This window comes from Coenobita brevimanus, chromosome 56 (genome assembly GCF_032717465.1).
Source record: "Coenobita brevimanus isolate Jiangsu-jjx chromosome 56, ASM3271746v2, whole genome shotgun sequence".
Taxonomy (NCBI): Eukaryota; Metazoa; Arthropoda; class Malacostraca; order Decapoda; family Coenobitidae; genus Coenobita; species Coenobita brevimanus.
The window spans coordinates 26,160,223-26,173,001 of NC_137009.1; the positions used below are offsets into that span (position 1 = coordinate 26,160,223).

The 12,779-nt window shown below is 45.0% G+C and overlaps 1 non-coding gene across 1 annotated transcript; it reads left to right on the forward strand.

The window, feature by feature from the left end:
- The first annotated feature begins 11,704 nt into the window (after positions 1-11,704).
- TRNAT-CGU (transfer RNA threonine (anticodon CGU)) lies at positions 11,705-11,776 on the forward strand. Its single transcript has one exon. It is a non-coding gene; the product is annotated as a tRNA-Thr (tRNA).
- Positions 11,777-12,779: the final 1,003 nt, after the last annotated feature.

The following is a 12,779-nucleotide window of genomic DNA, read 5'->3' on the forward strand; positions in this document are numbered from 1 at the left end:
GTAGTGTTATGAAGTGTGATTTGCCAGTTAGGTAGTCAAGAAGCTTCTCACTGATCACTGATGTTTATGGTAGCTAGTTCTGGTTCAAATCAGAGTTGTGAGTTTGCCTGCTGTTTGTGAGCATATTTTCATGAGTTATGCATTAATTTTTGTGCTCTTGTTCTTTATGATGTTTTATGTATGTGATTGTTAAATTATGTAATTGAATTTAAGTTTGTATGCTAATTAATTAAGAGTATTGTGCAGTATAAGAAACTCTGACATGTTTTGGATATCTCCGAGTTGGCAACTCTTGTTCTCATAGAATGTAGAAAACTCTGGAATGTAGGAAGCTTATATAAGGATGAGGAAGAGACTAGAGCGAGTTCAGTCGGTTTTCAGTTAAGTTTGAGTGTGGTGCAGTGTCAGTAAAGTTTGTATATTTTTGGTACTCATGAAAATAGTGAAGTGTTATTGACTACCAATTGAAGTGTTACTGAAGTTTGTATATCATTGGTACTGGTGGAAGTAGTGAAGTGTTGTCAAACATTGAGAGTAGTTGCACTTAGTAAGGTTTGTATAGTTCCAGTGCTTGTGAGAATAGTGAAGTTGGAAAGCATTCAGTGTAATTATTTGGAAAATAATGACAGTTAACTTAAGAAGCCAGTGTTTATTTATGACGCCTGAACTGATCCTGTGTACTGTGCCCGAAAGGCTGCCTCTAGTAAGAACAACTCACTGGGCAACGTCCTTCCCATACTTGACTACTGCTTTTGGAGCCTGTGGCTGTGTGGGGTGGGGACGTAACAGTATATTAACTTTTGAAAACTAACCAATAAACAGAATATGAGGTGCACTGATAGACTAAAGTAGCATCCAATGCTGACAAAGTTAGACTGACGTCTGAATCCATGGCCCTCCCCTCGCGGGCCTCTCCTCCACCCTCGTCCGTTACTGCCTCCGTCGCTGCTTCCGCCTCTGACAAAAACCTTCAGAGTCAAGAGTCATTATCCATAACCAAGCTGTGTCATTTTCCACATTTCCACATTTAATTACATCTATCACTTGCTTGTTTTCTTCTCGTTTGCGGTTGAAAAAGCAAATGATCATATTTCGTTTATGGTCCCAGCTGATTGGGCTAAATAATCGGGTTGCCAGGCTGGCATCTTTTCACACCAAATTGCACAAATTTGGCTTTTTCCTGTTTGGCAGCAATGGTTTGTGCTAGGAAACTATTTGCCAATTGTGAGACTAGTCGCCAAAGGAAAAGGTAAAATATTTTGAATTTTCCTGCCAACTGCAAATTCATTAAACATACTCTCTCTCTCTCTCTCTCTCTCTCTCTCTCTCTCTCTCTCTATATATATATATATATATATAATATATATATATATATATATATATACTGCGTTCTTCCACCTGATTTACTATAGTATGTAGAAATGAGTGGTGATGACTGCCAGCGATTATTAAATTGATAATAAGTGTATGGTTGTAGGTGCGAGGTGCTTAGCATTGGCCGAATAAGTACAGAAATCTAACAACATTATTTATTAAACACTATTACCCTAAGTCTACTAATACAAAGTCGGATCACTTCCTTCTAAAACTACTCCAAGCTGGCGCAAAGGGCGGAGCTTTGGAGTGACCTTGACTGGCATGAAAGTCGAAACCCCAGTTCAGTTGACTCCTGAACATGGTGGTTTGTGGATGCATGCTCCACTCACCACAGCATGACACATTTTCAGTCCGGAAAAGTGAGGGAAGGTATGGGGGTATGAGGGAGGATATGAGGGTGTGAAGGAAGGTGTGGGGGTGTGAGGGAGGATATGGGGGTGTGAAGGAAGGTGTGGGGGTGTGAGGGAGGATATGGGGGTGTGAGGGAAGGTAAGGGGTGTGTGGGAGGATATGAGGGTGTGAAGGAAGTTGTAGGGGTGTGATGGAAGATGTGGTGTGTGAGGGAAGGTGTGGGGGTGTGAGGGAAGGTGTGGGATGTGAGGGAAGGTGTGGGGTGTGAGGGAGGATATGAGGGTGTGAAGGAAGGTGTGGGCGTGTGATGGAAGGTGTGGAGTGTTGGGGAATGTGTAGGGTCGAGATGTAAGGTGTGGGGTGTGTGGGAAGGTGTGGGGGTCTGATGGAAGGTGTAGGGGTGTGAGGGAACCTACTGCTATATTACAGGGTTAAACGAGTCCGCACTTCATCTTTGTTTTCTATTATTGTAAATGTTTAATTTAAGACTGCCCTTTTGTACGTTTTCTGTTACTTAAGCCGACTAACGTCACACACAAGCCACGCCTCCCTGCGCCCTGATGGAAAGTGATCCTACTTGGTACTAGTAGATTTAGCTACTACCAACGGTGAAGATTGTTTTCCCACTATAGATAGATAGATAAATTACACACTGCATTTTTCCACCTGATTTTGTATGTAGGATAGAGTGGTGATGACTACCAGCGACTATGAAATGCATAATGAGCGTATGGTCGTAGCTGAGAGGTGCTGTTGCAGTGGATTACTAAAGCCATGGCTGAATAAGTATGTGAATCTAGCAACATAGTTATTTAACACTATTACCAACAATAAAGATTGAGTATGTACCCAGTACTACCCTGCAGTTATTATCTGCAGGTGACCATCTCGCTTGATACAAAATGGAGGCTCAAGTAGTTAACACGAGACCAGTGACTAGTGACCATTCCATGATCGTATGGCTGTGGCTGGGAGGCGTGGCTGCGATGGATATAGCCCTGGAAAGAGGAGCCAGCCTCTCTACAGAGTAATGCTGAATCCGTCCTGGCAGCGGGAAGGCATTATAACAAAAGAATTTCTTCCTGGGACATGTGTATGACCTTTACAAACTCTTTAGTTCAACCCCAAACAAGACCACCAGCCACGCCCTTAATCTCTACCTCACGTCGCTTCCAGTTCTGCCATAATACTGATCTGGTCAGCCATTGTGCCAATACGGACTTCCTTAACAAAATACTGTACTTTCCTTTAAGTGAGAGGATATAATAAACAAAATATATACTTGACGTAGTTTGCTGTTCTCCCGTCTTACAAATCCCATCTGCCAGGACAGTAGTGAGGACTTTCTGAACAAAATAATCTAAAGCATATCAGGATCAAAGTGATCAGGACACTAAACGGACAGTACTTAGTGAAGTGACTCGGTCTGTAATACCTCATACTCTGATAAAACATCTTAAAACAAAAATCAATGCATGGAAAAAATCTTGGACTACACATTAGAATTTTATGACAGAAATTTACATGAATGTTACTTTGTGGGAATCCCTGTTTGCTGCTTAACTTCTTGAAGAACTGTCAATGAAATGTTAAACTGAAGTTGTCCTTAAAAGAGGAGGAAATTGTACTTTCTTCTTCATTATCCATTAATCAAGTATTGAAAAGTTACATAAACCAATGTTGAGTTTTCCATATCCCTTATGTAATAGGTGAAAGTGCTAGGATAACTATGTAAAACTGATGAATGCTTAAAACTGATCAACTTTTTAGAAATGTGAAAGAATACCGGTAGTTGCGACGTCGAGATCCAGTCGATTTATATGTAATGTTATATACACGTACCACACTGCCGCAGGCTCCAACAGCAGTAATTCAGTGTAGGAAGGATGTTGCCCAGTGAATCGTTCCTCTTAGCCTTTCGGTGTAGAACAGCAGATCCTTACACAAGATTAACTCAAGCTTGATAACACAGGCGGTGTATGTAAACACAAGCTTCGCCCGTTCGCTGTCTTTATTTTACCGGGTGATTACAATGCCATCTTCTCAACTCCAGAGCTACACTAACTTCACAGAGCCTTAAGTGCAACTAATCTGAATGAAACTGCTCTCTTCTCTCCCCGATCTTTATTTATCATTGCATGACACTCAAATGGTCTACCATATACTAGATGCAGCAACAGTTCCCAAATCGGAGACATCCAAACTGTTCCAGAGTTTTCTTATATTACGTGGACTCTAAATTCTTTAGAATACAAACTGAAATTAAATTATATATATATTTGTTTACGTTCCGACTCTGGGCAAAGGCTTCAGGGCCTATATCTTGGGGGCAGTGACCTATTCCAAGGACCAGTAGTCCTCCTACACCTCCACATGTCACCACTTCGGTGCTAACACCCACCATCCATATTGAATACATGCTAGGGCTGTCTCATACAGGACTGGTGTATTGGTATTAGTGGAGGTATTTTTGCGACATGTCGGCGGGTCATCTGGTAGATCAAGAAAGTCTGCTTTTAGGAAATTCAGATCCTTAAACTGTTCCCTGCCCCAGCCGGGATTCGATCCTGGGTCCATTAGGACTGCAGGCCGTCTCTCTACCGATTCAGCCACTGCCTCCCCCTAATCACCTTAATAAAAACATAAAGAAAAAAGAGAATAAGAATGAATACATAACTTTACAAAGTACCTCCACTCAGAGCAGCAGGCTATCTGGCAACTCTGACACATAATGAAAAAATCTGAGAATCATCGGGAATACTCCAGCACTACCCTTCCCTAGTACTTTTGTCGTCCTGACAAAACCACACAAGGCTTAAAAAAACATTCCTTAATCCATAATGAAACATCTAATTATAAACAAAATAATCCTTCAACTTATCGAGTCTTCCCCAATGCAGCTTCCAACGATTACCCTGCTCCTCCACACAGTCCACTTCTGGAATGACTCGGTCCTCTTTCTTTTTCATTTCTACCCTAGTGAAACTGTCACCATCCTCTTGTTCTTCAGCTCCTTGGTCCTCCTTGACATCATCAGCCACGGGTGTGCACGATTTCTCAGAGACATCCCAGCTGTACACTCCTGGCCCATGGTACAGCAACAGACGAATTATATGCACCACTTTTGGGCAAGACTTCCTGGCTTCCCGAATCTAATTCGTTACGTCTAACAGGTGATCCAACACAGTGAAGGGCCCATCCCACGGGCTCTGAAGTTTTCCTGTCTGTCCCAATTTCTGCTGAGGATTGTACAGCCAAACTCTGTCACTTTCCTTCACGCTCACATTACTTGTCTTGGCATCGTACTTGCGCTTCATCACTTCGCCTGAAAACTTCAGCGTCTCTCAAACTTGATGTACCTCAGCCAGTCTCTTCTGACGATGCTTTGCATAGCTGGAGGTGCCTGTAGGCACCTGTTCACAAGGTGGTCTTCTCATTAACAGTTCAACTGGCAATATTGTAATTCGTGGCCCAACATCCATTTTGCAGGGGTGTAGCTGGTAGACTTGTGGGATGCAGCCTAACGTGCCATCAGCAATGCAGTGAATTTCTGGTCCCATTCCCTCTGTCCCTCCACACAGTACTTGGCCATTTCTTGTTCTTGGGTCCAGTTGAATTTTTTCACCATCCCAACTGATTGTGGCCTTAGTAGGGTCGTCCTGGTCTTCTTGATCCCCAGTAATTTGCAGCACTCACGGAACACAGCAGACTCGAAATTTCTACCCTGATGTGAGTGTAGCTCCTGTGGCATCCCAAAATGACAGAAGAGCTGGTCAACCAATACCTGAGCAACAGCTGCGGCTTCCTGATCGGGGATGGCATAGGCTTCTGCCCACTTTTTGAAGTAGTCCATGGCAACACATATATACCAATTGCCTCTTTCAGTTAGTGGCAGGGGTCCAGCAATATCCATCACGACTCTTTCCATCAGTGCACCACTTCGTACAGCTGAAGAGGGGCACAACCCCATTTCTTGGGTCCCTTCTTGGTACAGCATACATCACAGACCCAACACCACTCTTCAGCATCCTGATGGAAGCCAGTCCAGTAGAACCTCTGTCGCAGCCTACTTATTGTTTTCTTCACTCCCAGGTGCCCATTAGTGATCAAGTTATGAAACTTTACAGACCTCAGACCTCATTTTCTTAGGAACCACCAGTTTCCAATAATTGCTGAGGCCATCAGGTGTCTCCCACTGATGCTCCAGTATTCTGTTCTTCAAACGAAGAAGGTGCCACTGACTGCAGTAGCTCTTAGTCCCAGGGAGAATCTGGAAACCTCTTCCCAAGATTTTTGCATTGTACTCAACTCCAGCTTCTCTTACACTGGTTGGAAATCTGTACACTCCATCTGCATCCTCTTCAGGTCTTCTTCAGCTGACACTGGCCCTCTCACTGCAGTACAACTGAATTTCTTGCCACGAACTTCTTTCCCACTACACTGCTTGCACACTGGGTCACAAGGCTGATGACCCAGGCTGTCAGCACTGCCATTTACCCACCCAGGATGGTGCTTCACCTTGTTGGTGGAACTTGGTCTGTCCTAATGATGAAGTAGGACCCTTACAAGTAGGAATGGAAAAAGTCAATGCCCTTCATCACTTCCAAGAGCTCCTTACAGGTCACAGTAGGTCTGCTCTGGTGGGCTGAGCTTTTTCCTGTAATACGCCATCGCATAATCTTGGCCGACTATCCTCTGTGACAGGAGTCCACCAAAGCCATGGTCACTAGTGTTACGGTCCAGGATGAATGGCTGGCTCTCATCTGCATATGGCAAAATTGGAGAGCTTGCCAATGCATCCTTGAGTTTATTGAAGGCCTCCTGAGTCACTGCAGTCAGCATAAACTTCTGCCTCTTTCCTAATGCAGAGGCACAGCTTTCATTGCAAAGTCGTTGACAAAATGCCGGTGATATATACACAAACCTAGGAAACTCTGTAGCTCCTTCACACAAGTTGGAGCCAGCCAGTTTCCCACAGCTGCCACCTTCTCCAGATCAGTATGGACCTCGACCTCACATGCAATGTGTCCCAGGCAGTTCACTTCCTTCTAGAACAAGTAGCACTTCTTGGGATTCAGCTTCAGGTGGACTGCTCAGATCCCATTGAACTCCTCCGACGGCCTCTCCAATTCCTGGTCGAACGTTCGTCCAAACACAATTACATCAAGATAGATGAGAGCTGTCTGCCAGTATAGGCCTTCCAGTACTCGATCCATGAGATGTTCAAAAGCAGCAGTGGCATTTCCTTGGCCAAATGGCATCATTTTGAGCTGCCATAAACTTGACCCATACAAAAAAACTGTTTTCTCCTTGTCCTTTTCGTCGACCTTGGCCTGATGGTCCCTACTTTCATGTTTAGAGTGGAGAACCAAGTGGCACCTGACAGAGTATCTAGTTTGCCATCAATTCTTGGCAAGGGGTATGCATCCTTCACTGACACCTCATTCAGGCCTCTATAATCAACACATCACCTTACTGAGCCATCCTTCCTCATTATCAGAACAACTGCTGATGCCCAAGGACTGCTGAACTTTCCAGTCACTCCCTAACTTCAAAGATTCTCCATCACCTTCTCCATTTCTTGCTGCTGAGCTGGTGCAATCCTCCTAGCTGGCTGTTTAATTGGGTGATGATCCCCAGTGTCAATACAATGATTGGCTAGATCTGTGCATCCCAGGTCCCTCCAGGGGAAAAGACATCAGAAACTTCACTAGCAGTTGCCTTAACTGGCATTTTTGTGGGTCATCCAGACACTGGCAGCTCCTTGAAAACAGGTCTTGTAAGTGGTCTGGCATATTCCTATCTTCTCTTAATAAATTCCTTTTATAGGCCTTCCACTGATGCCACTTAGGGTCCACTGCCTGGCACAGCCCCACAGTTTCTCCCTCGTTGATCTTCTGTGGCTCAGGGGAGAAATTGGCCACCACAACTGGCACTTAGCCTGCACCCTTGTCCACCAAATCCCTCCTCACCATCATTCCAGCCTTTGTCTTGCACGGTCCATCAGGCTCCACCATCCCTTGTCAGCTGTTAAAAGAGCCACTCACCTTACACTGAAGCAGTAGCTCTAAACTTGGGGGTATCACTGTAGTGTGCAGCACCCTCACCTCATCACCAGAACAGGTACGGCTCACTGCGGAGACAGGAACTGACTCTCCTCGGACTTTGAGCTTCATGGAGCAGAAGTCCAGCTAGCATCTCATGGATATCAGATAGTCCAGACCAAGAAGGCAAAGATCCTCCATGTCGGCATGTAGACTGTAAGTGTGGCCTCTTGCCCTGCCACCTCAGTCCGGACTTCCAAGGGTCCCCTCAGTTCTGCATGGTGCCCATTTATGCCACACAATTGTTCTGATGACTCAGGTAGGTACCGATGATGTAACACATCAGGCCTCACTAAAGTCTGCTCTGAGGCTGAATCATTCACCAGGGAACATTACTTGCCATCTATTCATCCATCTACTCGCACACTGTCAGTTGCAGTTCTCTTGCATTCTCTCAGTGGTGGGTCTACTTAGGAAAAAACAGCTGGCTGTTACCTCCTGACACCAGCCCTTACTAGTTTTCTGCTTCTTTCTTGTCTTCTGCAGCCTTCTTATCCTCCTTTTTCTTCTTGGAGCAGCTAGAACTGAAGTGCCCTACCTCATCACATGTCCAACACCCTTATGTTGCATTCGAAGAATTCCTTGCACTGTTCTGTTTTTGCTCCTTCCAATTGTAACAATCCCCCTTCTTGTGTCTTTGCTTTCCACAGAACCAGCAACTCCTCCAATCTTCTCTTATTCTCTCTTCCACTTGTAGCAGTCCTCTTTCCTAAGTCCTGGTTTTTCACAAAACCAGCAACTTTCTTCAAATTTCTCCATCTCATGCACCTACCTCTTTTTTGCCTTGAACTCTGCCCTATGTCCTGCCTGAAAACTAAATGTACGAGACCTGACATAGGACTCAAATTCCAGACCCCTGGCTAGTGCTTCTTGCATGCTTCTTGGTTATGCCTGCTTCACATGCTTCACTTTCAACTCTGCACCATCAAGAGTATCAATGAACTGGTCCCTCAGAAAAAGAGAAAACAGGTTAGCTGCCGCTCCAGGGTATGCGTTGTATGCCATACTCTCCAGGTCCTGAGCAAGCTGCTGAAGGGATTTGCCTCGAGCCCTTAACCCTTAGCCACCTGGGGGTTCCCGGTCACAGCACACGCCTCCCTACAGGCAATTTCCGAGATTTTGGAAAAACTACCCTTATTTCAAACCCTTATATCTGCCAAACTATAATAGCTAGAGAATTCAATGAAAGTTCATAAGACTCACCAGCTCTTCCTCTTTCCAATGAAGGTATCCCGAGGTCTCTAGGTAGTCTCGTCGATGAGTAAGAATGAGTTGAAGACGAGTGGTTTTTCATGTTTTGGTGAGCGGCTCCGAGCGCGGGCCACTGGCCATGGCATTGGCCCAGCCAGCTAGCGTTGGCAGCACTGATTGGAGTGGTGATTGTAACACTGCCCAAGCGTCCTTGGAATGTGGAATATTCCACTCATTTTTTCTATTCCTCCTTACTCACCACCGTGAAAATGAGTCATCACCCGGTTCATGTGGCTCACCCAAGGATTTACCGCCCACACCACCATGCCACTAAGCCCCGTAGGTGTGTGGGAAAAGAAATATCTCGTCGTTTTTCTGTACTCACATCTTCCGTAAATAATCATATTTCTCCTTGACTAAGACACTTAGAAATGCACTTTACATCACAATTAGGGGTAATTGCCCTTTGACAAGTAAATGCTGTTGTTCTTTCACGCATTATCGTAGAGTATGAGGTAATTATTTGTACTGTAAATCAGACTGCCTTGTACTAATCAGGGTTATAGTGAAAATCATATAAATGTTTCACACAACTAACATTATTTGTACTTCACATCACAGATACACTGATGCTCATATTTGGCACAATCCCCCTGAGTATTGACTGAAATAATTTAGGTATCCCGAAGCAGGTATTGTTCATTGTGGCTGGCTCACAAGTGGTTTTCTTTCAGGTAACAGGTAGGCAAACTCAAGGTATATCCAATAATGTTCTAACCAATATCCAATAAACAGTATCAACTCCTGTATTGCACTTATATAAATCACTTATATGCACTTGTAGAACTTATAAAAGACTTATATCTCAGCACTTTCTATAATTTACTTACAAAATCACACATTTCACTCATGAAAATACCCAAACTTATGCACTGCTGTACACTATTTACACTTCCCCACACAACTGCTCAGTACTCATACCACTCCCGAAGGGCCTGGTTGTGGAGAATCTGCCCTTGAAGTGGTAGGCTGAGGTGTGGGGGAGCGCAAGCAGGCGGCTAGAGTGAGGGGGACATTGCTCTGTGGCATTTTTTTCCACAGATGACCGCCAGCTCCTCGTCACTTTCCCGATGTCCTGGGTCATCTTGCACCTCCTCATCACCGAAATCAGCACTCTTGTAGACTGTCCCTTCCTCCTGGAGAAGTCGGAGAGCCCTCTCTGATGTCGGAGAGTGAGTAGGGGTTGGAGTGCGAGAGAGCTCACACTCCACGTGGTAGCTTTTTTTTTTTTTTCTCTTCAGAGGACGTACTCGTGCTGAGTATACGTGAGACAATATCGTCAAGGGCACGTCCTATGGCACTATCACTAAGCCCTTTATCTGGCAATAAGGGCGGAACTTTCGCGGGGATTCATGAGGCAATCGGCCCTTCATGCGGTGGGACAGAATCAGACGATGTCAAGGAAGGTGACGAGGCTCCTCTCTCTACCACTGCCGAGTACAAACTGAACAGCGCAACTGCAGGGTTCCTGGGGGTCCTACCTACCCCGTAGGTATCACAGAAAACGGTAGTGTAATCAAACAGTGGCGGGAAGGTGAGTGCGGTATGGCAAGGCAACCGGCGGCCCTCCGCGCCCTCAATCCTGTTGTGCATACATGTCAACCGGCGGATAAGGGTTAAACGAGTCGGAAACCTTGTTCTGTAAACCTCAATCTGGTACATGATCCTATATTTGCACTTCAGCACTTGTACTATGGAGTGACAATTGTTCCTGTCCTTCATTGACATCTGACCAAGAAACTCCGTTGCAGCACCCTTGAGGCTAGTAGCAAGCTGTACTCCCCTGTGCCTATCATCCCAACCATTCTGATCTGCAAACAACCCAAACTGCACACGATAAGCTTCTCAAGATATTTTGTCATCAGTTTCCTGAAGTTTCGTATTAACTGGACCCCCATTATAGCCATGCACTTCACTGGTTTGGGGTCGAAAAACTGGGGCATCATAATAAAATCAAGGACTCACAACTGATCATTCAACCCTGCAATGCTACCATTAGATGTTTGGGATTCGTCAAGACTCACCATAGACTATCATTTTTTTTATGCTCTCTGTTCACTAACCTAAGGCTCAGCAGCACAAGATTTCTGTATAGCCTCAATTCTCTCACTAGTTATCTTTAACTGGTCGTCTACAAGCTGTCTGCAATTTATCACATTCTTGCATACCTCGTGCCTCTGCTGTTGTTGCTCAGTTGCTCCCTCAAATGTTGCTGTTCTTCCTTCGCTTCCCCCACGACAGCATCTATTTGTCCCAGCATCCACCGTTTTAAGTCCTTCCTTTGCTCCTGGAATGCCTCTTGAAGTTGTTCATATCACTCTTTCTGTTCTTCACTTTATGCTTCTAGAGTTCACTTTGTGCTTGTAGTAGTTCTCTGAGTTCTTTCTACCCTTCAGTTTGTCCTTGCAGTTGTTCACTGGGTTCTCTCTGGCCTTCAGTTAGTGATTGTAGCTGTTCACTGAGTTCTTTCTTGAACTCTTTCTGATTTTCACCTTGTACTTGTAGTTTGTCCTTGCAGTTGTTCACTGAGTTTTCTCTGGCCTTCAGTTAGTGATTGTAGCTGTTCACTGAGTTCTTTCTTGAACTCTTTCTGTTTTTCACCTTGTACTTGTAGTTGAGAGGGCGCGGTAGCACAGTGGTAGCGCGCTGGACTCGTAATCGGGGGATTGCGAGTTCGAGCCTCGCCCGTGCTGCCGTGCTGGGAGTGGTAGCTCGCTCCTGTAACCCTAGCGGGGCTATATAGTCCAATACAGGGCTTAGCTCCGGGGAACTCCATTTCTCCCATTTGTACTTGTAGTTGTTTACTGAGTTCTTTCTGCCCTTCATTTTGTGCTCATAGTTCTTCACTTTCTACATGTAGAAACTTCATGATTTCAACCAGAGAAGCCTCCTCCTGCCTGATTTGGCTTCTTGTGTGGAGGCTACTCCTTCCTGTTCCATGTCGAAGATATGACAACTGCAGCACTTTTAAATCTTTCACTCTTGACACCACTGTTACATCCATGTCCCACTCTGCCACAAGCTTCACCAGCAGTAGATCAGTATAGGAAGGGCATTGCCCAATGAATAGTTCTTCTTAGGGTAAGACTCAGTGTACAACAGTAGACTGTTACACAAGATCATCTCTGGCATATTAACACAGGCAGTGTATGTAAACACAAGCTTCTCACTGTCTTTAGGTTACCATGTAGTTACACTGTCAACTTCACAACTCCAGAACTATAATAGCTTCACATGGCCGCAGGTACAACTAAATTGACTAAAACTGTTCTCTTCTCTCCTCCATCCTCATATATCCTTGCATGACATTCAAATGGTGGTGGTGGATGGGGACGCCCATCATCCACTCAGTGTAGAGTGATGCCATATGAGTTCTGCACTGAGTGACAAGCCAATTGGTTCCTGTACCCAGGAAACCATTTACCACGCTGGGTGGTAACCATATAACCGAGGTTTCTGGCATGGTTTAGTGTCCCCCAGATTCCCTTATCCAGAATCACTTAATCATGGCAGTCGTTTCATAGAGCCTCGGAGGGCCCAATATCTGCCCAGGGCCCCAACCAAATGGGCAGATTCACGTGGCCATGTGGAATGTGAGAGGTGTGAATAAGGATAGCAAGAAGGTGGAAGTGGTGAATGTGTTCAAGAGTGCGAGATATGCCGTGATGGCATTGTGTGAAACGAAGATGAAAGGGT